The following is a 23,415-nucleotide window of genomic DNA, read 5'->3' on the forward strand; positions in this document are numbered from 1 at the left end:
ATATCATGTTGCTGTGATCAGGAGCACAGGGCTCTTTATGCCGGATCACCGGGATACCAGATGCGTCATCTGTAACTTCCTAGAGTTCCTAAATTTGCTGATACCTCTATCTAATCATTTGATGCACTGACTTCCGATTTCTCAACGTACAATCTTTAAAATTCTGAACTTAGTTATTATAATTATTATTTAATGTGTAAATGGCACTCCATGCCCACAAGCCTCAGGGCACAGAGTTATCAATACAAGACAAACAAAGAAAAAAGGGCACAGTCATTTATCGGCGCGCAGTGCATCCACTGCGCACCTCTACTCAGCCTTTGCTTCATGTTCCTTTAATACGATGCTTAGCCTAAGGAGACAAGTGGTTCTCAGTCTTAGGTCCACACCTCTGGCACAAACTTCTGATTCAGCTACTGTCTTCCTTATAGAATTTTCATTTCAACCTAAAAACTCACCTCTTCCCCTAGTTATTTTTTATTGTCGCTTAACTTTTGATTACAGACTCTCGTTGTCAATATCAGTGCCCAGATGCAAGCAGTGTCTGCCCGCTACCGTAGAATTACGCTCACTGCAAATACAAAATAATGAAATCAAATCTCCTATCAGAATGGTGCAATCAGGGGCAAATGTATGGCTGTAACGGGAACACATAGCACAAGGCGGCGCACAGAAGCAAATACCCTATGAGGTCATCAGGAGCAAATATCCCAAGGGTGCAATCAGGAGACAATGACACATGTGTGCAATGAAGGAGCACATTTTCAGAGGGTTCAATGGGGAGAACGTAGGGCGGCGAGGATATCAGTGGGGTGCAGGCAAAGCCAGCTTTTAAGAGAGTGCAATTTCAAGACAGAGTAGATACGCTAAGGCTGCAATCAGCACTGTGGAATCAATTACAAAATATCACAATGCTGCAATCAAAGGGTGTAGACAAGGAACAGATACCACAGCAGTGCAGTCAGGAGCAAATATCACAAGTTTGCAATCAGAAGCAAATATCACGTGCGATACTCAAGGACTAATATCACAAGGTTGCATTGGGGGGGGGGGGGCAATGTCACAGGGATTCACTCAATCAGGACATGTTGTATTGGTTCAAGAGGGAGCCCAGACAACAATATGGTGCAGGCGAGGGCAGATATCGTCAGAGTGCAATCAAAGTGCAATTTCCAGCAGACAGGGCAGATATCACACGGATGCAATTAGCATGGTGCAATAAATGAGCGAATAGAGCGTGGTGCAAACAGGGAGCAGCAATCCTAAGTGTGGAGTCATGAGGGGAGTTTGTGTCTGGGGAAATATTCTCTGACCGGCATAAGAAATGAACGCATCAGACCAGCACTGCAGACATAGCATTGGCTGACAATCAAACACTCTGCATAACACACAGAACGATCCACGGCCAAGGACCGGAATGCATACATGACAAAATCACCATCTACAAACCAACACAAGCACTAAGATCCAGAAACAACATCCGTCTCAATTTTCCTGCATACTGTGAAGCTCTGGAACTCGCTCCCAAAGGAAATACGAACGACAGAGGATCACCCCAATTTCAGGAAGCTGCCAAAAACATGGCCCTGTAACACTCCCAGCTGATGAAAAGCTACAGAATGAAAAATATATCCACCCACCAGAAGGCAAGAGAACTCTGCAAGAATGGACAACTCAAAAATCAACCACAAACATACCGGGAACGAGACTAAGCGAAAGGGCCAACCCAACTCAAGAAAACCAACCCTACTAGTCACCCTCTAACTCTCTAACTCTCAGCACATCCACCACCCGTTACATGACTGACTTGACACAAGCCTCTGACAAACAACGAAACCACAAACACTCTACCATCTCTCCACAACACCCAACACACGCAGGAAATACCTGCATACAACACACATATGTCAATCTACCAAACCCATACCAAAACACAGTGACCGTTTATCCGAACTGAAGCTACGAACTGCACAACAAAGCTCTCTTGAGCTTCTCCATCTCAGCCCACCGAACCTTCCCAACCCCCCTTCCTTTTCAGATCTGCCTGAGCACCTGCAGACAAGGAAAAATGGCAGCGGTGTGTGGTACAAGTCACAATAACACAACATGACATGATATAAAATAACATATATAACGGCCCGCGGTCAAGGTGTGAAAACATAAAAATTGCTATGAGGCTGGGAAGCCCAAAGGAAACACACCAACACAGGTTACAAAGAACATACAAGTGCTTTATTTAAAAGCTACAACAGTTACCAAAGTCAATTGACAAACGGATAGCTATTCGGCTCTCGGAGTAACGTAATGAACTTCAACGAAGGTTCGATGCATTAGTAGAGAGACCGTACATTGGAATATGGGTCTTTTATATGATTTGTCCAGCCTTTGGCCAACCCTCTCGCGGGTTAACCATTCTTGGGATCAGGCCTAGAGTTCCTTGCCAGGTCAACCCTATAATTTATGTGTTTTGATCAGTTTCGCTGATACAGTTGTTCATTTACACATAGGTCAGCAATAGGACAAGGACTCAGTTTGGGACCCCGACAAGTGGCCTGCAGGCATATTAATTATTCGTGTGTGCGGAGGTCACAACGGCCAGAATCTCACTCAGAATGTCATTCAGCCTCCAATTTGATGTTCAGGGTGACTTGCACATCTACAAGAGGACCTAAAATGGCGGCTAAATCCAAGATGGCGAGTTACATTACTTTTCGTTAAGGTCAAGACCTTGCCGCAGAGTCTATTCACATGATATTTTAGACAACTTGGCGTAGGCCAATACACATTCAATTTACTGCGATAGGAGGCATAATATTATTTCAATTCCAACAGACCCTCCAAGTGCTAATATCATTTCTAATACTTTTGCAAATAACTCCATGCATTGTCATCCATACATCCCGAATCATTGTCTGTAATATCTATAGCCATTAGGTCGTTCATCAGAACCTCTTGTAACACAAACTCTTTAGATGCTGTATCTGGGGCATATATTCTATGCCCTATTGTGCTCACTGCCTGGGCACAACATCCCCCTAGCATTCCACATATACTCGGAAGACATTGAAAACAGCAACAAAGGAATAGCAGGATCCCCAATATAACCAGAATGACAGAAAGCAACTTCCAGCACCAAGATCGTAAAGAATCCAAAAACCAGGTGCTAAGATTCCAATCTCCTACAGGGATATGTACTTCAGAACTAAGGATATGTAAGTTCTGTATTGCTTTAAAAATTGTCGGCGAGGAATCTGGTACGAAAACACAGCAAGCGGACCCCACCAATTTGCATACTCCACCTCGTTCTGCCAGAATGACATCTAATGCCATCCGATTTTGGAGTGCTACCAATCTTATTGCTTTTTGTTCAAGTGTCATATTGTAGAGTATGTCCATGGTCCGGTTGATCGTTCTCTCCAGTACCCTTGATAATCCCCTAATGTTCTCAGAGTTTGTTATCTGTCCCCAAAAGGGCACAACTGATTTTCCTATATCTCCCAATACTTGCCCAGGGGTATCTCCGTTCTTGTCCCGCCGTGGGCGAGCCTTAGAAACCTCCAATGTACTAGCTACAAATACCCCAAGTAACAGGATTCCTAAATAACAGGTTCCCTGCCAATCCTTGGGCAACCAGGGAAATGCTAAACTACCACAAACAAAATAGACAGGCCCCCCTACATAGAGAGGCCTGTTTTCTCCAGTCAAATTTACAATGTTCACACAACCTTCAAAATCTCCCATTGGCCGAGTGCCATTTCTTTGTACACAAAAGGGGACTGAATCAGGGCTATGATTTATAGAGTAGGAAGGAGGCACGGCGTCCTTATTGCCTATCGGAGCCATTTTAAAGGAAATTAGAGTTTGAAAGGGAAGAGATAGTTTATCAGACGGCCTAATAGAAGCAACGTTAGGATTACTTCTATTCGCAAAAAGCGAGCATCCCAGGGGAGTCAATTCACGTTTCTCGAAATCATTCAAATTAGTTCCATCATAGTTCCCTGAGATGCTATCATTCCAATGGCCAAAGAATAGTGCTCTAAGAGAGGCATAGCAAACAGTCGTTAAAGGTAAAGTGTGAATATACCATCCTAGCCCCTTGTTCCCATGTTGCGGTAAATGAGTGCAAATCCAACAATTACTCTTATTAAAAATGGCATGCGTTGCATTCATTACTATCATTAAAGTGTTATTATGATACTTTTGTCTATGTTGGGAGTCTCTAGGGGGCAGAGTGTGAAGGTGTACAGAGGGAGTCAAAGCAGTTGGTACAATTTCGATTGGTAGTAGAGGTTTTAGAGGATACATTTCTTCAAAGTACCAAAGTCCTACAGCGGTAATTGCAAAAATACCAATTATCATTATCAAAACACAGCAATACGTTTTCGGGGCCCAGGCACATTGTTCATTGTCCAAGTTGGTCACCCCCCTATTCACAAGTCCAGTGCGGGGAGCAGCAGTGGAGGTGGCAGGCATTGTAGTTCCTCAATCGACGACCCCAATGTTCGTTGCTGGCGACGCTACGGTCGCGCGATTTCTTAGTCCTTCCCAACCCTAGCCAGCAGAATCCCTTTTGTTCAACAGAAACTTTCTTATACAAAAGAAAAACTTTCAACCACTTATCTTTTCCAAATGCACAGAAAAACCTGTGCCGTAGTTCTATTTCTTTCGTCGAAGGTTGTACCTGGTGGTACCCAAGACTGTTTGATCCGAAAATAAGGTGTCGTCACTTCCTGAGGGAAGCGACGTATCAGAGGCGACGGAAGTCGCAGAACTTGAAACAGTGTTTTCCGGAAGTGATTTTTCAAGAGAGTGCAGAGACGAAATGGACTGTTCCCCAAGCTCCACGGGCTCAGAGAAATTCTCTGACGCACTCACAGCGCTGTTTGCTACTCCAAGATCAGAGACTGTAGCATCAGCGAGGGGTTCTGCTTCTTCTGTAACGTGTGGCGTTGGGTGAGGAAGTTTCTTGACATGCGTCGCGTGGATCCAGTGTTTCTTCCCAGCCACCCGCACTGCTGTCCGGGTGACCAACAGCACCTGGTAGGGTCCCTTCCAACGAGGAGCGAGACAGGAAGACCTTTCGTAGGCCTTCACTAGGACCCAACTTCCAGGCTGTATATCGTGTCCTGGGCCCATAAAACGTACAGGTAAAGCTGATTAAACCTGGTGATAAATGAAATACAGGTTTTTAGTTAACTGGTTACAGTAATCTACAAGCAATACATTTTCCACCTCTCTCAGGGCTTTAGGCTTTGGGAGACCCCAAATGTTAGCAGGCCTCCCCATTACTACCTCAAATGGAGAAAGCCCAGTCTTAGTTTGAGGTGTGGTATGCATAGCTAATAATACAATAGGTAAGGCATCTGGCCATTTCAGCTTGGTATCGGCACATGTTTTTGCAAGCTTATTCTTTAAGATACCATTATGTCTTTCCGCCAACCCAGCACTTTGAGGATGTCTGGCTGAGTGAAATTGTTTCTCAATATGTAACGCTGTGCATATCTGCAAAATTACTGCTGCAACAAAATGAGGACCATTGTCCGACCAAATTACCCTTGGGAGCCCAAATCGAGGAAAGAATTCTTTTACCATAGTCTTTGCAGTGGTCATGGCAGTAACATCTTTAACGGGGAAAGCCTCGACCCATTTACTAAAAGCACAGATAATTTCAAGAACATATTTTAGATTGTTACACCGTTCCATCTCAATAAAATCAAAGTGAATGACCTTGAAGGGAACAGAAGGGGGCCCAAAGCTTCCCCTTGGAGTTACTGTCCCCTTTGCCACATTGTGCTGCAAGCAGATCATACAGTTCCGGACATGACGTTGAGCAGTCTCCGGAATCTTGTTGTTCACCCAGACTTGTTCTAACATTTTCGTGATCTGCTGAGCACACACATGTGTAGGACCGTGTGCCATCGTAACCATTGCCAGCACATATGAATCAGGGAGCAACCATTTTCCTTCAGATGTATCCACCGAACACCCATCATCATCTAGTTTCCCCATTCCTTCGGCCCACCTTTTAGATTCTTCTATTGTGGCATCAGTTTGAATATCTCGCATAGACCCAATACCTTCATCCATTACATAAGCATCTTTCATTTCCCTTAGAGCATACATGTCCGTGCTAAGGTCTGTGGCCGTTTGCCTGGCTATCAGGTCCGCAAAAGCGTTCCCTTTTCCCACATCATCTATGACCTTACGATGTGCTGTACATTTCATGATCGCTAACTGCCTAGGGAGCGAGAGTGCCGAGAGCAATTGCACTATCAAGGGGCCATGCTGAATCTTGGTCCCATGTGAGGTCAGGAACCCTCTTTCTGACCAGAGCCTCCCAAAGATGTGAGCCACCCCAAAGGCGTACTGGCTATCAGTATATATATTTACTATACGCCCTTCGGAGAGTTCACAAGCTCGGGTCAATGCTATAATCTCTGCGGCCTGCGCGGAGTTATACGAAATTCTCTTAGTTTCAACAACTTTACTCAACGTAGTAACTGCGTAAGCAGCTGTAGATGTACCATCTGAAAGTTTGAAGCAGGAGCCATCACAAAACAGCTCCCCTTCTGCATTGTCCAAAGGAGTATCTATAAGATCTATACCGCCCTTCTTTTCTTGTTCAGTGGTATACAGGCAGTCATGTAATTCTTCGTCACCGCAAACAGTGTTTTGCGGGAAAGGTAAGAGTTCAGCCGGATTAAGAACACAACACCTCTTAATTTGAATGTGAGGGGCAAACAGAATTAATTCATACCTTGTTAGCCGTGCAGAGGTGAGGTGTTGCGTTTGGGTTTTGTTCAATAGGATATCTACAGAGTGAGGTACCATCAAAATCAAATCATGGCCTAGGACCATTCCCTCACTCTGTTTTACAGACACGGCAGCAGCAGTGACAGCTCGCAAACATCTTGGCAAAGCGCATGCGACAGGATCAAGGTCGGAGGAGTAGTAGCCGCACGGCCTATTCTTCCCTCCGTGTTCCTGTGTTAACACAGCCAAAGTACATCCATCATATTCATGCACAAACAACACAAAGGCCTTGTCATAATTTGGAGTACCCAGAACCGGTGCAGAGCATAACGCGGTTTTGAGAAGCTCAAATAATCGTTGATGTTCCGATTTCCATGGCAGTGGCAGAGACATGCCCTTCTTTGTCAAAGCCAACATCGGTTTTATCACTAGTGAAAAGTTTGGGATCCACAACCTACAGTAAGAACCCATACCTATTAAGGCTCTGACTTCCTTCTGTGTATTTGGAACAGACATGCCAGAAATGTGTTTTATTCTTTCAGGTGTCAATCTTCTCCCCTCCTTTGACAGGGGGTAGCCTAAATAGGCGACCTCCTGACAACAATATTGAAACTTTTTGAGCGAAGCTTTATGACCATTTTTAGCTAGATGAACAAGCAACAGTACAGTGCCTTCTTTACAAGCACTTTCAGAGTCTGCAGCCAAAAGCAAATCATCGACATATTGAAGCAGTGTACAAGCAGGTGGCAATTCAAGGGTGTCGAGCTGCTCTTTCAAAGCTCTACTACAAATGCTTGGACTTTCAGTATACCCTTGAGGTGCCCTAGTAAATGTAAATGAACGTCCCCCCAAGGTGAACGCAAAGAAATATCTACTTTCCGTATGTATCGGAATGCTAAAGAAAGCATTTTTTAAATCCACAACGCTGAAGTGCGTAGCCGTAGCAGGGATCATTGTCAATATCATTGTTACATCAGGCACGATTGGAAATTGTGGGGCGACAACTCTGTTAATAGCACGAAGATCAATTATGAACCGGTATGGGATTGCATTGTCGCCTTTCTTATATGCAGGCAAGATCGGACTGTTACACAAACTACCTGTAATCTCCTCGATCACCCCACGATGCACAAAATCGGAGACAATGCATTTCAAAGCACGCTCGCCCTCAACTGATATTTTATACTGCGGAATGTGTGGTAGTTTAACTCCATGTTTCAAAACTATTTTAACGGGCTCAATCTGTAGTACCCCGACATCATTGTCGTCAACCGCCCATAAACATTCCGGGACAATGCTAAACTCAGGAGGCAAAGGTCGAATCAGAAACTGAGAATTAGGAAGTTGCTGTGGTGAAACCGTCAGCTGTACTCCATCAGAGGAACAATGAATTACTGCATTCAATTTCATTAACAAATTTAACCCCAGCAAATTCTCTCCACAGTTCGAAGTCAAAAGAAAAGGGCAATGGTCCGTAAAGGGACCCAAAGAAACAGACACCGGTGAAGAAACCGGACAGACAATTGGTATACCAGAAAACCCTACGGAAACATTTGTTTGCCCTGACAGTGGAATGTTTGGAACCCGAGAATGATCAATGGAGCACCTCTGTGCTCCAGTGTCTATCAAAAACTGGTGTTTCCTATTCCCTACTAATAATTCAACGTAGGGGCCTCTCTGATTAACGGGAATAGGTGAAGGTTCCAAACCCTGCTTCGGGCAGTCCTAATGAAATAGAGTATCGTCGGAAGGAAGCTCTTCAGAAAGGTAGGCAGCAGAAGGGTGATCAAATATGTTCCTCGAGTCCACACTCGAGGTCTGATTTTCCTGTGAAAAAGTTTGCTGAGGATCTTGCAAAAACTGACCTCTATCAGGGCCCCCTGCTCCAGGGCGGCCCCTAGGTCGTCTACCCATACTCCTAAACGCACTGTTTGACCTTTGTCGAAGGGCGGGGCACTGTGCTCGCCAATGACCTTCCTGGCGGCAATAAGCACATTGATTAATATTCACAGAACCCAAAGGAGCATTTCCTTTTGGGAGATACTGACCTCTGGTCTGTGTCGTGCCTCCTCGGGGGTTTCTAACAATTTGTTGTAATAATACTTTGGTTTTCAAATCTCGTTTCCTCTTTTCTATTTTCTCCTTCTCATTATTAACACGGTTCTCATAATACTGAGCCATGTGCAAAACTTCAGATTGAGATTTTGCCTGCCAAGCACTCTCAGAGGACATAATCTGTGACTGGATGTCGGGCAACAATCCACGTAAAAATTCTGTCCACAAACAACCTTTTCCCATACTCTGTACCCAAGTCCTGCCCACTGAAGTCAGAAAATACCTGCTCGAATCTGTTAAAGAATTCGGTGGCGCCTTCAGTTTTCCCTTGAACACAGGCCGTAAGCTTGTCCCAAATAATTCTTTTCTCTGGAATGATAGTTTTTAATTTTGTGACAATTTTATCAGGCAAAGTAAGTATTACGTGAGGTGGTTTCACACCTGCTGGTCTTTCCCCATCAACCCTAATCATATTAGCCCACGTATCTCCCAGCCCTGGCACATCGTCTATTGTCCGAACCTGCTTCCATACATCTACGGGTAGGAGTACAGGGAATAGCAAGTCAATATCACTTAAGGTGAACACAGAGGACTGCAAGACGGACTCTATCTCTTCTTAAAACCCTGTCGGGTTTTTCCTGATATCGGCAACTGATTGTCTAATAGTGTTCACTTCCTGTCGTGAAAACGGGACGTGAACGAATTGCGATACATAATCCGCAGGGATATCCACAGCGGGTGCACCAGTCCCAGCGTTAGCGGGAATCTCAACCTTTGGGACGAAGGTCGGAGGAACCTCTCTCATAGGCAACTGAGATGTAGGTACCTCCGGCCGCTTACTAAGCAACAGAGCCAGGTCGAGCGCTAAGGCAGCCGAAGAAGTGTCGGGCGAAAAAGCCCTTTTACAAATCCCCAACAACTCTATGGGGCAACTAACCTTCTTTCTTACACATTCTTCTTGTAGTTACTGTACCATTACCTGAATTACCTTTCTTTGCATTTCTACTGTATACTGACTATACGTATCATATACTTCATCTGGCAGAATCGATGAATCCGAGATCCATCGAATCGCATCTTTGGTACAAATTCGTACTTCCTCAGGTGCCGATCTACGACACAGAAGGAACCGTTTCTGTACATACATACTATCGTCTTCATCATCCTCATCTCGTGACTTTTCAAAGTCCTTCCTATACTCAAACAATCTTTCAACATGACCATATACTTTCTGCTCTGTGTCCCTCGAAATTGCCAAAGCATTTAGATCTCTTACCCCTTGTGGAAGATCCGAATTTTGTAATCTACCCCACATCACACATAAATGAGTCCCCAAACCTTCGATAAAAACATTTTTCTCGGGAAAACTGTTCAAATTAGATAATGTGGAAAAAACATCAACTTGATCACCTTTCTCCATACAGTGCTTAGCCCATGCAAACAATTCCTGTTTCTTATCTACAGAAACAATATTACGAGTGACAATCTTTGACCCTGCACCTTGATCAACTTCAGTCAATACGGGACCACTCGGGAGCGGAGGTGCAGATAAATTTAATAAGGGTGCGACTATCGGCGCAGGAGGAAGGGGCGGTGCGATAGGTGGAGGAACAACAACTAGAGGAATAGGAACAAAAGGTTGTGCAGGGGGAACAGGAATAACAGCAGGAACAACAGCAGGAATGGGCAGAGCGCCCAAAAAGGGATCATACGGAGGTGGCGCAGAGGCACCAGGCCTGCGTTCGTTTAACAATTTTTCAATAAATTCTTCAGAAACATGAAAATCTTTAGAGGGGTAAATTTTCTGGATTCCGAGTGAAAAAGCCCTATCCATATTTTTAACTGATTCTGAATATTTTTCTTTATCATATAACAACGCTTTTTCGGCATTTGTTTTATGATGGCGTGCATGTTTATCCCTACTTTTAAGCTGCTGTAATGCTTCTTTTTTCCAATTCTGTAAAACATCAAAGGCTGCAGGTCTAGCCTTCTTTTTTAGCAAGACCGATTCTAGGTATTCAATACGGGGGATCTCAAAACTGCCATTGATTGGCCACTGAAATTCGGAGGCATGTCTGGTCTGTCTGTGCCAAATATCATTAAATACTATACTACCAATGCCATGCTTACAGTACATAGTACATGCCGGCGACCCCTCCTGTGGTGCCGGACGGCTAAATTCCAAAGATTGTCGATCGCTGCGGAACAGAGCCCTAAAGCAGCTAGACAATTTCCCAGGCATTTCACAAAAAATTGGTGTTACCTGGTCAATAATTGTGTCTGCAGATACAATACGCCAAATTCAAATTGTCAGGGTTAAATTAAGAGCCGGGTCACGACTGCACCTGACCAAACCTAAGGAGGACCGTACGGTTTACCAAAGAACTTACCTAATGAATTTTACCTTGTGTTTGGTGGTTTCGACAAATCTGCCCGCCTCAAAAAATGGACCCTCGTTAAGGTGCCGTGTCAGACCACACGACTATCATCCAAGGATCGGATCGTGCAGCGCTGCCGAGGTATCGCGTCTCGTTCGGTCGGGCCCGCAGTATCACACCGTCCGATCCGGGTTCGATAGTCTGCGTCAACCTTCAATGATCCGGCATCAATCTTGAGGGTCCCTATTCGGACGCCAACTGTGAAAACATAAAAATTGCTATGAGGCTGGGAAGCCCAAAGGAAACACACCAACACAGGTTGCAAAGAACATACAAGTGCTTTATTTAAAAGCTACAACAGTTACCAAAGTCAATTGACAAATGGATAGCTATTCGGCTCTCAGAGTAACGTAACGAACTTCAACGAAAGTTCGATGAATTAGTAGAGAGACCGTACATTGGAATATTTGGGTCTTTTATATGATTTGTCCAGCCTTTGGCCAACCCTCTCGCGGGTTAACCATTCTTGGGATCAGGCCTAGAGTTCCTTGCCAGGTCAATCCTATAATTTATGCGTTTTTATCAGTTTCGCTGATACAGTTGTTCATTTACACATAGGTCAGCAATAGGACAAGGTCTCAGTTCGCGACCCTGACAAGTGGCCTGCAGGCATATTAATTATTCGTGTGTGCGGAGGTCACAACGGCCAGAATCTCACTCAGAATGTCATTCAGCCTCCATTTTGATGTTCAGGGTGACTTCCACAACTACAAGATGACCTAAAATGGCGGCTAAATCCAAGATGGCGACTTACATTACTTTTCGTTAAGGTCAAGACCTTGCCGCGGAGTCTATTCACATGATATTTTAGACAACTTGGCGTAGGCCATTACACATTCAATTTACTGCGATAGGAGGCATAATATTATTTCAATTCCAACAAAGGAGTAAACAACCTAAGGTGTAATCAGGAGTAAATATCAAAGGGGAGCAGTAGCAGGGTGCAGTCAAAGAACACATATCAGCAATTATTATAAGGGTGCAGACCCAGGGGCATTATATCTCATTGATGCAATGAATGATAGAGGATCAGAGGGTCCATTTAGGGGCAAATACTATAGTCATTTGTAAGGGGCACAGTTACGGGAGCAAATCATGCAAGTCCAGAGGGTCACATGGATGAGGAGGACGAGGGCCCAAAAAAAGGAGATAGCCTATATCTGTGGGAAAAGGATGCTGTTGCTACGGTTAATTGCAGATACTGTTCGGCTGAAACTGAGGCCCTAAAGCAGTGGATTTTACAATGTGTGTGTTTACATGAAAGGCGGATTCTGCATTTTGGCCATTTTGTGCATTGGACCAAATTCATATTGATTGAAGGACTTTGGGAAACGCTTTTTAAATCCTCTTCATTGGCTTCAATAACAGCATCACTGCACTCTATCAAAGACATTGGTTTGACTGCGAACTATTAGATGGTTCATCCAATATATCGACTTCCTGCACATGCTTGGTTGAAATGACTGAAATTCGGATATTATTGTACATATGGAAAATAGTGTAAATATTTGCATTTGCATTTTTTTTAAGTGCTCACACAGTGTGTGGGCATCAAGGCGCTGTTACAGGAATTGTTTTTGTTTAGTTGCGTAATAGTTTTTTTTGTTTTTTTGTCTTAGTTGCGTTTTTATAACGCGCTTAAATACCCAGAGGTTTCTAAGCAGATCCGCAGATCGAACCTGTGTTGCTTCGTGCAGTCTTGCTTCCAAGGAGAACACATTAAATATGATTTTGCTAAATGTTTTATGATGTCATTGTGTATATTTGTGTAAGGCTTTTGTTTTTGAACTATTTTGCACAATAACATGTTTTTTTTAAAGAAGGGGGCCGCCCACCCATGTAGTTTAAACAGCTGTACCAGGTCAGGCCACACACCCAGCGGGAAGCCTCCTCTGTTGAGCAGAGTGCAGGACATGACGTTCAGGTTGTGCTGTGCAGGAGGGGTCTGGTCCTCTGCCCCCCCCCCCCCCCACTCAGTCTATGAAGGGACGCATCGCAAGGGGGCTGCGCAGGGTGTGGATAGAGTGGGTGCGAAGGCAGGAGTGTTGTCGGGATCAGCAGGAAGGGCCGCAGGTCCGTCCCAACATGCGACGTGGCCACCTGAAATGGCGGCGTTCAGGAAATGCTACAAGAAGTACATTTAAAAAAAATGTATTTAGATTTTTTCCAATTTCACCAAAGTCACAGCATAGTGAACATGTTCACGGTTATACCGTTTCTTTCTCACTGGTTGTTTCGCCGCCTGGTTAGGGCTTAGGCTCCCATCTGCTTGCCCCATACTCCCCTACTGATACAGTCCTACCTCCCGCTTGCCTGTTTTCTTCCCTGTGTCCCATTCTTTCACTGCCTGGTGGCCGTGTGTCCGGTGAGATCATCCGTTCACTCAGCATGTGCCCCCAGTCTGTCCCTTCATCGCTCTCCTTCTCTGATCCCCTCTGTTTCCTCAGGCGTTCAGCCTCCGCCATACCCCAACGCCGAGCATTCCTCACACAGGGCACTAGCGATGGACCTTTTGGGGCATTTCTATGATATGGCAATTCTTCTCTTAGCAAAGAGTGTACCATTTGTCTCCTCATCTTGTCCTTTTCTCTCCCCGGTAATAATCCGATACAACATTTGGGGGCTGTAGGGGTTGCAGCTGCGACCCCTGCCAATTCCCTTGTGACCCCTTGCACTGCCTTTGTGACCCCTGTGAAGGATCGCAAAGGTAGCGGGAGAGGAAGAGACCTCTTTACTTACAGTAACGTGTGGACAGGACTTCTGGGGAAGATATGTGTAAATGCTGTGGGTGAGCCTGGCATAGGGGGTGACACACTTCCAAATAAACACAGACACGGACGGGATGCTGCAAATAACTTCTTTTTTTATTCACTCCTAACAAACTCTGCCCGTCCCCCCGCCCCAGCCCATCACTTCCTTCTTTACCCCGTCACTTCCCTCCTCCCAACCACCTGCCTCCCATGTCCATGGATGGAGACATCAACATGACATCCCCCCCTTTTAAACAGGTACCAGACTCGCACAACGGGTGGTTGTCTGGTGGGTTGCACTAACCCATTTCCTCGATCCAGCAGTGAGGCTTGTTCCGCGCCCTCTGAGGATGTGAACTGATGGGCACTGGAGGACTGCCGCTGCTCGCGCCTGCCATGTGAGCTTGCTGGTCTGAGTCCTCCATGTCTCCATGGTCTCCCTGATATGAATCATCAGACACATAGTCAATGGGGGCAATCACGCGCCCACTTAGTCACCTCTATCCTAGTGACAGGATTCCCTTGAAGTGGGATGAATTGCGAGCGACGGACCCTTCCAGGACCTGCGCGGTGGTCATCGAGCCCTCCTTCTGAGTGACCAGCAGGGGCTCCTCCTGGAAGACGGCCATGTGCTTGTGAGTCTGTGGTAGCTTTATGGCTACAACATCGCCCACCTCGATCTGGGGTGGTCTCGCTCCTCGGTGGGTGTCCGAATATGCTTTCATGCGTGCCTTCGCAACATCGTCTCATTTGTGCATTTCTTTGTCCAATTCAGGAGGGTTGTTGATCGCTCAGGATTGTGGGAGGCGTTTTTGGACGTTTCTCCCGAACATCACTTCGGCAGGGGTCTTCCCAGTGGTGCTATGGGGGGTGGGTGCCCCGGTAGTCTCTCATCAGCTGGTTCAATACCATCTCATATGGCTACCCAGTGAGCTTGGCTATTTGTACTGCTCTCTTTAAATGAGCCAGGAAGCATTCTATCATGCCGTTCGCTTGAGGCCAGAGCGGTGTTATCTTCTAATGATGAGATCCCATGTAGTACGCGAATTTGGTGAACTGATGCCCACTAAAAGGAGGCCTGTCTTGAGCACCTTGGGAATCCCATACGTAGAGAAGATGCAGTCCAGGGCAGGTATGACATGATGAGCGGCTGTTGACGATATCAGTTGGGCTTTGGGGTATCTAGAGTATTCGTCCATCACCACGAGTGCATACCTCCCCCCTTCAATGGGCCCAAAGAAGTCAGCGGCCATGGCTTCCCATATTCCCTGCGGGAGCTCAAACATGTTTAGTGGCTCTGGGTGTCTGTTGGGGGTGATGAGGCTGCCCATGGGACAGGCCAGCAGGGCTTCTTCCACCATGGAGTCTATGTTCGGGAACCAGGTTTTCTGGCGGAGTATGCGCTTGGTCGATACCATTCCCCTGTGATTTTTGTGGGCTAGCTCAATGATCTTCACCCTCAGTGACCAGGGAATCACCAACTTGCAGTCCTTCAGGAGAAGATGATCCTTGTACAGTGCTAGTTCCTCTTTCACCTGTATGAGGCGCTCTACCTCGTGGTGTAGTATGGGGCCTCCTGCCGCTCTCCCTCTCTCCTTGGCCCTCCTCCACATGTCAGATATGAGTCCCTCGCAGATGACCTGACAGGCAGGGTTATTTTCTATTTCCCATGCTATTACTTTAGTGTCAATTCCTTCCGGGGTGGTTTGATGGATGAGGTTTCGAAGATACCTGTCTGCTACTGAGGGTTCTGGTGCACACCCATGCCGGGGTCTTCTGGACAGGAAGTCTGCAGGGTTATCCCCTTTTCCTGGCTGATGAACAATCTCAAAGGCGCAGTCTTGTAGATGTAGCCTCCATCTGGTGATTCGGGGTGGCATTTTTTGCCTGTGGATTGCCATATAGGACTAGAAGGGCTTGGTGATGCGTGATGACCCGAAAAGGATTTCCCTATAAGAAAAGGTGGAAGTGCTTGTACACCCATACCACAGCGAGACCCTCCTTCTCAGCTTGCGAGTACGCCTGTTCGGTGGCGGAGAGACTACGGCTGGCATACGCGATGATGTACTTTTGGGAAGGGTCTCTCGGATCCACTTGAGCCAGTATGGCACCCAATCCCATGGGTCTTGCGTCCACTGTCAGTTCAGTCTGACGTCCGGGGTCGTAGTTGAACATATTTTCTGCCTTGGCGACTCTCTCTCTGATGGCTTCGAAGGCCTTTTGGCAGTCCCCCGACCAGTGAAATGTGGCGTCTTGGAGCGTTAGAAGTCTTAGTGGTTCACTTCCGGAAGCAAAGTCCTAGCAATAGCGGGCTAACCCTAGGAAAGAGCGCAACCCGGACACATTTTCCGGGGGTGCGGTTTCATTTAGTGCAGCCACTTTTTCTCTGATAAGACTTGTCTGAAAAAAATCTCAATGTGCTCTTTTAGTTCAGTGTGAGATTTGCAGCTTCCGGGGCTTTCCACACCTTCATTAATGCCTCATCATGCTTGTTAACGTCCGTGCTGAAGATCAGGATATCGTCACTGTAGTTGAGGCAGTTCGGTATGTGCTTGATAACGTTGTGCACCCCGGCCTGAAATATTTCCGCAGCCGAGGCCACACTGAAACTTAACCTCTTGTACAGGAACAGGGCCAGATGCGTGACGAACATGGTGATGTTCCTGCTTTTGGGGCTCAGTACGAGTCGATGGTATCCCTTTTGCAGGTTCAATTTTAGAGAACACCTTGGCTCCGTTTAACAGGTGGGTCACGTCTGTGATGCGAGGAGCCAGGTGTCTCTCTCGCCGTATGGCTTGATTGGGGCATCTCATGTCCACGCACAGTCGGATAGCGTCTGACTCTTTCTTGAGAATGGGCACTATAGGGGATACCCAGGTGGTGGGGCCAGTGGCGGGTTCAATAATGTCCTGTTCGAGTAATTTGTGTAACTCGTCTTCTACCTTCTTCTGTATCTTGATGGGGATCCCCCTGTAGTGTTGCGCTACGTGGTGCACAGACTCGTCTATGTGAAGCTTGATTTGCCTGTTTTTTAGTTCCCAATGCCTTGGAAGTTGCGAGGATACAAGTTGTTGATCATTTCAAAGGAGTCGATGTATTTGTGGACCATGATGTTGTACAAAATGTGGATTAGCTACATGTCTGCTGCTGCCTTGAAGCTTAGAACGCACCCTCTGTTTCGGTCGCCAGAACATGAATGGGTATCTTCTTCTCATGCCCTTTGTACCAGCATAGACCGTCAAATTGTCCCAGGCATTTGAGGGGTGCCTTTGCACCGTAGGCGTATATGTTCACTTTTGCAGGGCGCAATTTTGGTTTTTGAGGTAGTTCTTTGCAAATGTTCTCGCTGACCACATTCACCGTAGCCCCTGTATCTATGAGAAATTCGGTTGGTTGCTCATTCAATTTGATGATCAAGGTGGGAATGTGTGCCATGGCAGTGGGGTTTTCTAATGCATACACATATGCTTTCTTTTTCTGGTCACTTCCCGATGAGCTGGGGTCCGAGTCTGTTGGAGATTGTTCCACTGGGTAACGCACATGGCACCTTGACCGGCGATCTGGTATCACGCTCATGACACACCTTCTTCTCTCTCTTCTCTCTCTCCATTGCCTGTCCTCCTCGGAGCATCTTTCCCTTTGTTCTGGGTATGTTTGACTTGACAGCCCTTGAGGGTTTGCAGTGGGGTGTGCTCCGGAAGGTGCACTGCTTTTTACTTTGGATTTGAGTGGCTAGTCTCTGGTTCGGTCTCTCCCTTTGTCGCGGAAGAACCTACAGACCGATTTGAAATGACCCTCCTCACCATATGAAGCGCAGCATTGGCCAATTCCTGGGCAGGTGCCGTCATGGGGGTATTCGAAACCGCACTTGTAGCAGAAGAGTTCATCCGTCTTTCTTTCCAGCTGGCGTCTGTGAACGCTTTCGCCAGGTGTGGTGTTGCCAAAGCTCTCCACTTGCGATTCTATTGCCCTTTCAACTCAAGCCAGTGCTAGTATCTCTTCCAGCATGCAGGCCTTTTTTAGAAGCTTCCTCCTGAACGTCTGCGATTCACACCCTGCTATGATCTGAGACCATAGGGCTTCAGTGTTGGAGTAGTTGGCAAAGTCACAGTGTTTCAGTTTTGTGCGTAGACGCATTACATATGCGTCCATGGTCTCACCCTTAATTTGCTCGTTGACATGGAAAAGATGCCTCTTGTAATCAACATTGGTGTGTGGGGTGAAGTATGCTGCCAAAGTGTCTTTCAGGTGCTGAATGGAGTCAATGGAGTCAGGTGGCATCTCATCGATGATATCATGGGTGGTGGAACCCACTGCGAGTTTCAATAGGCATATTTGCCGTGCATCTGCAATGGTTCAGGTAGACCCCATGTACAAGTTGAAGTCTCTTATCCATTTGGTCCACCTGGGACCCATATTGCTGGTGTCTGTAACATCAAATGCGCCTAGCATTTGAGCTGCCAATGTGTCTGGCAGTCGATATGGCGCTTGGTCTGGCACATGCAGACCTGGTGCCAGTGGTCCATTGCCCTGAGGTGGTGCCCTTTGGTTGTCCTCTTGACCAGACATTGTTTGCTGTCAGGTGGTGTTTGGGTGATTGCTTCACTGGTGCCTTCCTTGCCTCTTGCTGGAGAAGGAATAGGTTGTCCCTGGGGATTGTAACTCCTGCAGGTTCACAACCTGCTCAGATGGCCACCTCACCTAGGCACAAGCACCATGTGATATGGTAGTCAACTTGGGTGGGGCCCTCTGCCGCTGTGCACCTCCCCTCTTGTAGGGCCTTAGATAAGCACATACATTCCTTGTGGACTCTTCCACAGACACGATGGCCGTCTTCTGCAGGCACGAGCACCATCTGCTGTGTGTCTTTTTTCTTTTTTTTTTTTTCGTGTGGGCGGGGCCTGGCCAGTGGCTTACCACGTGTTTGGAGGCCCTCCGCCTCCATAGGTTGCTGTGCATGGCCTTTCACGTTCACCGCTGCAGACCAGGCATGCTTGGGGCCTTCTGCCTCCTCAACTGCCGTGCGCGGCCGCTCGCAGTCACTGCTGTGGCCCGGGAATGTAGGGGCACCTGCTGCACGTGTGGCTCTGCCCGCCCAGCTCCCCTTTTCCGCCACTCTGCAAATACTGCTGCGGCCCGGGATGAGAATCTGGCGACCTGCGGTGGCAGGGTTGGTATCATGCTATCTCACGGCTGAGGACACAGCCCCTTCGGTGCTCCTGCACCACTGCTGGAAGCTCGTTTTGCCGACACGTATTGCCTACAGGCGACCGCCCTTGCAGTCTACCTTCTGTGCTGTTTCAGCCACCAGGCTGCCCGCCTCGGCGCCAGTGTAAAGGGTGAGCCTGGCATATGGGGTGACGCACTTCTAAATAAACACAGACATGGGACGCTGCAAACAACGTCTTTCTTTATTCACTCCTAACAAACTCTACCCATCCTCCCACCCCCAGCACGTCACTTCCTTCTTTACCCCGTCACTTCCCTCCTCCCAACCACCCACCTTCCCGTGTCCATGGAGACGTCAACATGACAATACGAGTGTGCTGCGGACCGCAGTGTAACGGTCTAGTTACTGGACGCACATGATGCCTCACTTCAGTGTTAGTTTGACTTTTGATAATGCCGTCACACGGAGGGGCAGCAAATCACAGCCCAGACACGGTGCCAGAGTCAGAGCTGGTGCAGTGCTATTGACAAGCAGGAGGTGAGACCGCAAGCAGCGTCTACATAATGTCATGTTATATGCGGTAAGGCCGGATTTTGTTTTGTTTAGAAAACTTTTGATTTTTACATTCTCATATATTGTTTACTCAAAGAAAATGGAAAGAAGCAATTCAGAGTTTTAAAATGAATTTAGATTACACAAGGTAGTTTAGGTATCTGTGATCTCTTCAGGATCTGGTCATCGTTATTGTCTTTTTGTGAACGTCGTCAAATCTGAGTTTAGTTCTCAGGTAGCATTGTTCTCTGGATTAGTTGGAGCAGTTATGTGATTCTGAAACTGTATAATTATGGTGGTTATGCTTCTATTTTTCACTGCAAGTATGGTGTTCCATCGATCTTTGGGGTTCAGATCGAGCTCACGTTTGGATATCAGTCCTCTGAACAGTGATCTTTTCTCGGTTAATGACGGGCAGTCCATCAAGACATGGAAAAGTGTCTCATGAATCTGTTCATCTTCGCAGAAACAACAGTATGCTTGATATTTGGAGATCTGTCTAGTTGTGGCCAATAGTTGACGCGTTGGTAGTTGATTGAGCTGTAGTTTCATGAATTGATCTCTACTCAGCCGATCCGGAAATTGAACCAGATACGTTGGCAGCTGGTCGAGGGCTCGGATATCTGTTTCACAGGTCAAATTCCTCTGGTACTGATTTTTCCCAGATATGGTTTGTATCCAGTCGTTCAACTGTATTCTTTTTTTGGCGCATTGCGGACGATTCATTAACATCTCTTAAGTTATGTCATTTACTGTCATGAGATTTTTGACTGCAGCTTTCCCTATTGCCAGCACTGTGTTAGATACTGCCTTCTTTTCCCCAGAAAATAGTTTGAAGGCTGGAGTATCGTCGTCGTTTATCATTTTCCTGTATAGATCAATTTTTTTCCATGTAACTATTTATCGAAGTGATCGCGATCGAGAGAGTCACAATCTCATGTCTAATTCTTACGATCGGGAATGAATTAGGCTGACCCAATATTTTTCGCCAAAAGAGTCCTTCAAGGGCCTTCCATAAGGATTGATCACAGCTGATCCTGGTCTTGCTTCCATAGGTGATGATCGCAGTTACTTTCTGTCGGTAGAAGATTAGAATTGGTTTCATTGAGAACTTTCCGAATTTTCAATGTAAGCTTACACCTTGCCGAGCAAGCGAAGACATTTTGGTTCTTAATTGCATCTTCCAGTCTGCTACTGACTGAAATGATGATGTTGGCTTAGCCCCTCTCGTCAGATCGTCAGCATGAATGCCTGTGAATAAAAACAGCGGCCCAAGCCTGCTGCAATGCCTACTTTCTCCAGCTAGTAAGCATTGCAGTTCCATATTAAGCACACCATGGATTGGTGATGCGGGGCACGCCAGGTGGTCACAGTCTAGTGGTGTGTGTGCACTGTCCTAGCTCCTCAAGGGGGGCCAGCCCGCTCAGCTCGCAATGTGCCTCTCCCACCTACTACAATTCAGAATACTCGTATTGTCGGGTATCCCCATCAAGCGCCATTCACCACCTCTAGCAATAAAACCTGGCACGCCAGAAGCTCATGCTAGAGTCTGACACCAGTGAGTGGCCTGCTTGATGCAGAGCGAGAAGCCGATTTACTCATTTTACCCCCAATTGCCTTGAGGAGCATTTCCACGAATGACTGTTGTGTGCAGTGCATGAATGCTTCTGCCTGGGGAAATTGCTGTGGATATAGGTTGGGCTCTTCCAGCAAACATCTCTGTGAGCAAAGACCGGCCGCTTGAATGGAACATGCCTCACCCCTGGTAATTCAGTGCCCTGTAACCCCTGGTATAGTTGAGGGCAAGTCCACCTGGGGTTACACACTGTGATGACACCGGCGAAAGGAAACATAAAAAACACTCATACGCGAGGGAGTGCACAAAAGCAGTTTATTCTCCTAAGTGTAATGCTTAACTGCACCTGTGGCAGGAGGTTTTGCGACCAGACAAGAAGCCACTTGCAATGTCGAGTGAATGGAACAGTGGAGAAGTTGCATCCTGAGTGACCAGGACAATGCACAGGACTGGTTCTTGGACTAAAAATCCAGGGGGAATAAAAAAGTGTTATAACTATTGGAAGATACAGAGACAACAAGCAGGAGCATTGTGTCGGGGATCACTGGAGGTGGGGGTATGCGCTTGAACCCCCCCCCATGACATGGAGGAGCATTTACATGACGGGTTGAGTGGGCAACGGGTGAGCTGGCAAGAATTTGAGTCCTGGCCATGTGAGAAGTGCAGCCCGGGTGTAGATGGTGTCCTGGGCCATGTGAGTGGGGCAGCCCAGGGGAATAAAGGGACTGGCAAAGCAGGCAGAGGAAACATCATCCCCACCCAATTAAGCCAGAGCCTGGGCGGGGTGGCGGGCATCCAGCGATGCAGAAAGCTCTGTACTGTGTAAGCAGTGCCGCCCAGGCTTTGCAGGTTGTCATATGAAGTATCCGCCCACTCCAGTACCAGACAGGGTGGGCTGAGGAATTTAGGTGGTCCTGGGCCATGTATGTTCATGTTGTGTGTAACCTACTGCCAGGGTTGTGTTTCTTCTGTGCGCCCTTCACCATTAGAAACTCTAAACTAACATATCTACTTAAGCTCTCTACCATTTTGGATAACTTCCTGTGATGTCACATGGGGTGGGGTCAAATGACAATACTTCCTGTGATGACACTTGGGGCGGGGTCAAATGACATCACTTCCTGTGATGTCATCATCATCATCAGGCAGGTCATGGGTTGCCTGATATCACTTCCAATACCCATGGCATTTTGGTGAAATGACATCCCTGGTAATAGTCTCCAAAGACACATTTCAGGTTTGCACTCATACGATCCATGTACCAAAACATTTATTTTAATTAGTATCTCATCCCAGTAAGCTTCGATCTTTGGACTTTCCAATATCATAGGCCAACATCCCGCCGAGATCCCATTACACCCTGGACAGCAAGCAGTGAGATACCTGCGTATTTCTCAAGTGTAAGCTTGCTGGGGTCATGTATATACTCTGTGTAAGTAATTGAATTGCATTAGACAGAACCGTGCGTTTCTTGATACTTTTTTGACTTGTTCCCATACACGAGATCATTTCTTTTCCAGGATTTCGTATACTAAATCTTCTTCCCATTTAGCTTTGACCCCCAATGTACTCTTCTGCCTCCGTCCCTGGATGCCTGAATGCATTCTTGATATAATTCCCTTCCGCCATCGTGTGCGAGTACTAACCGCAGCAGCGGGTTCGTCTCTGGTTCCTCCGCGATATCTGCCCATTTGTCGGCAGTTATTTCACTATCCGCGCATATACCAAGGAGGAACCCTGCTGATTATCATATGTCGGTCTCCATTGTTCAAAAGTCAATAACTTTCCCTCTGCGAAGAGATCTCCTATCGCTGTGCAGGCCTTAGTACGCAATTTGCCAACATCTAAACCCTTTGATGCCTCTCGAAGGCCGGCGTCAACCCCTATCAGGAGTGCTGGACTGTACATTCTCGCTATCTATAGCTTCTATGGGAGTTTACTCCACAGCTCTCACAGAATCTTCCAACTCTTTCCAAAGAAGTCCGTTTTAGGCACTTACCTGGGGTGCCGCCAGGGCAATGGCATGGGGAAGGAGTGCTCTTTTGGATCTAGAAATCCAGAGAAATAAAATGGCGTAGGACACCGGAAAAGCCCCTTGCGTGGAGCTGCATACCTTCTCGA

This window comes from Ambystoma mexicanum, chromosome 8 (genome assembly GCF_040938575.1).
Source record: "Ambystoma mexicanum isolate Mex_15411 chromosome 8, UKY_AmexF1_1, whole genome shotgun sequence".
In the NCBI taxonomy this organism is placed as follows: Eukaryota; Metazoa; Chordata; class Amphibia; order Caudata; family Ambystomatidae; genus Ambystoma; species Ambystoma mexicanum.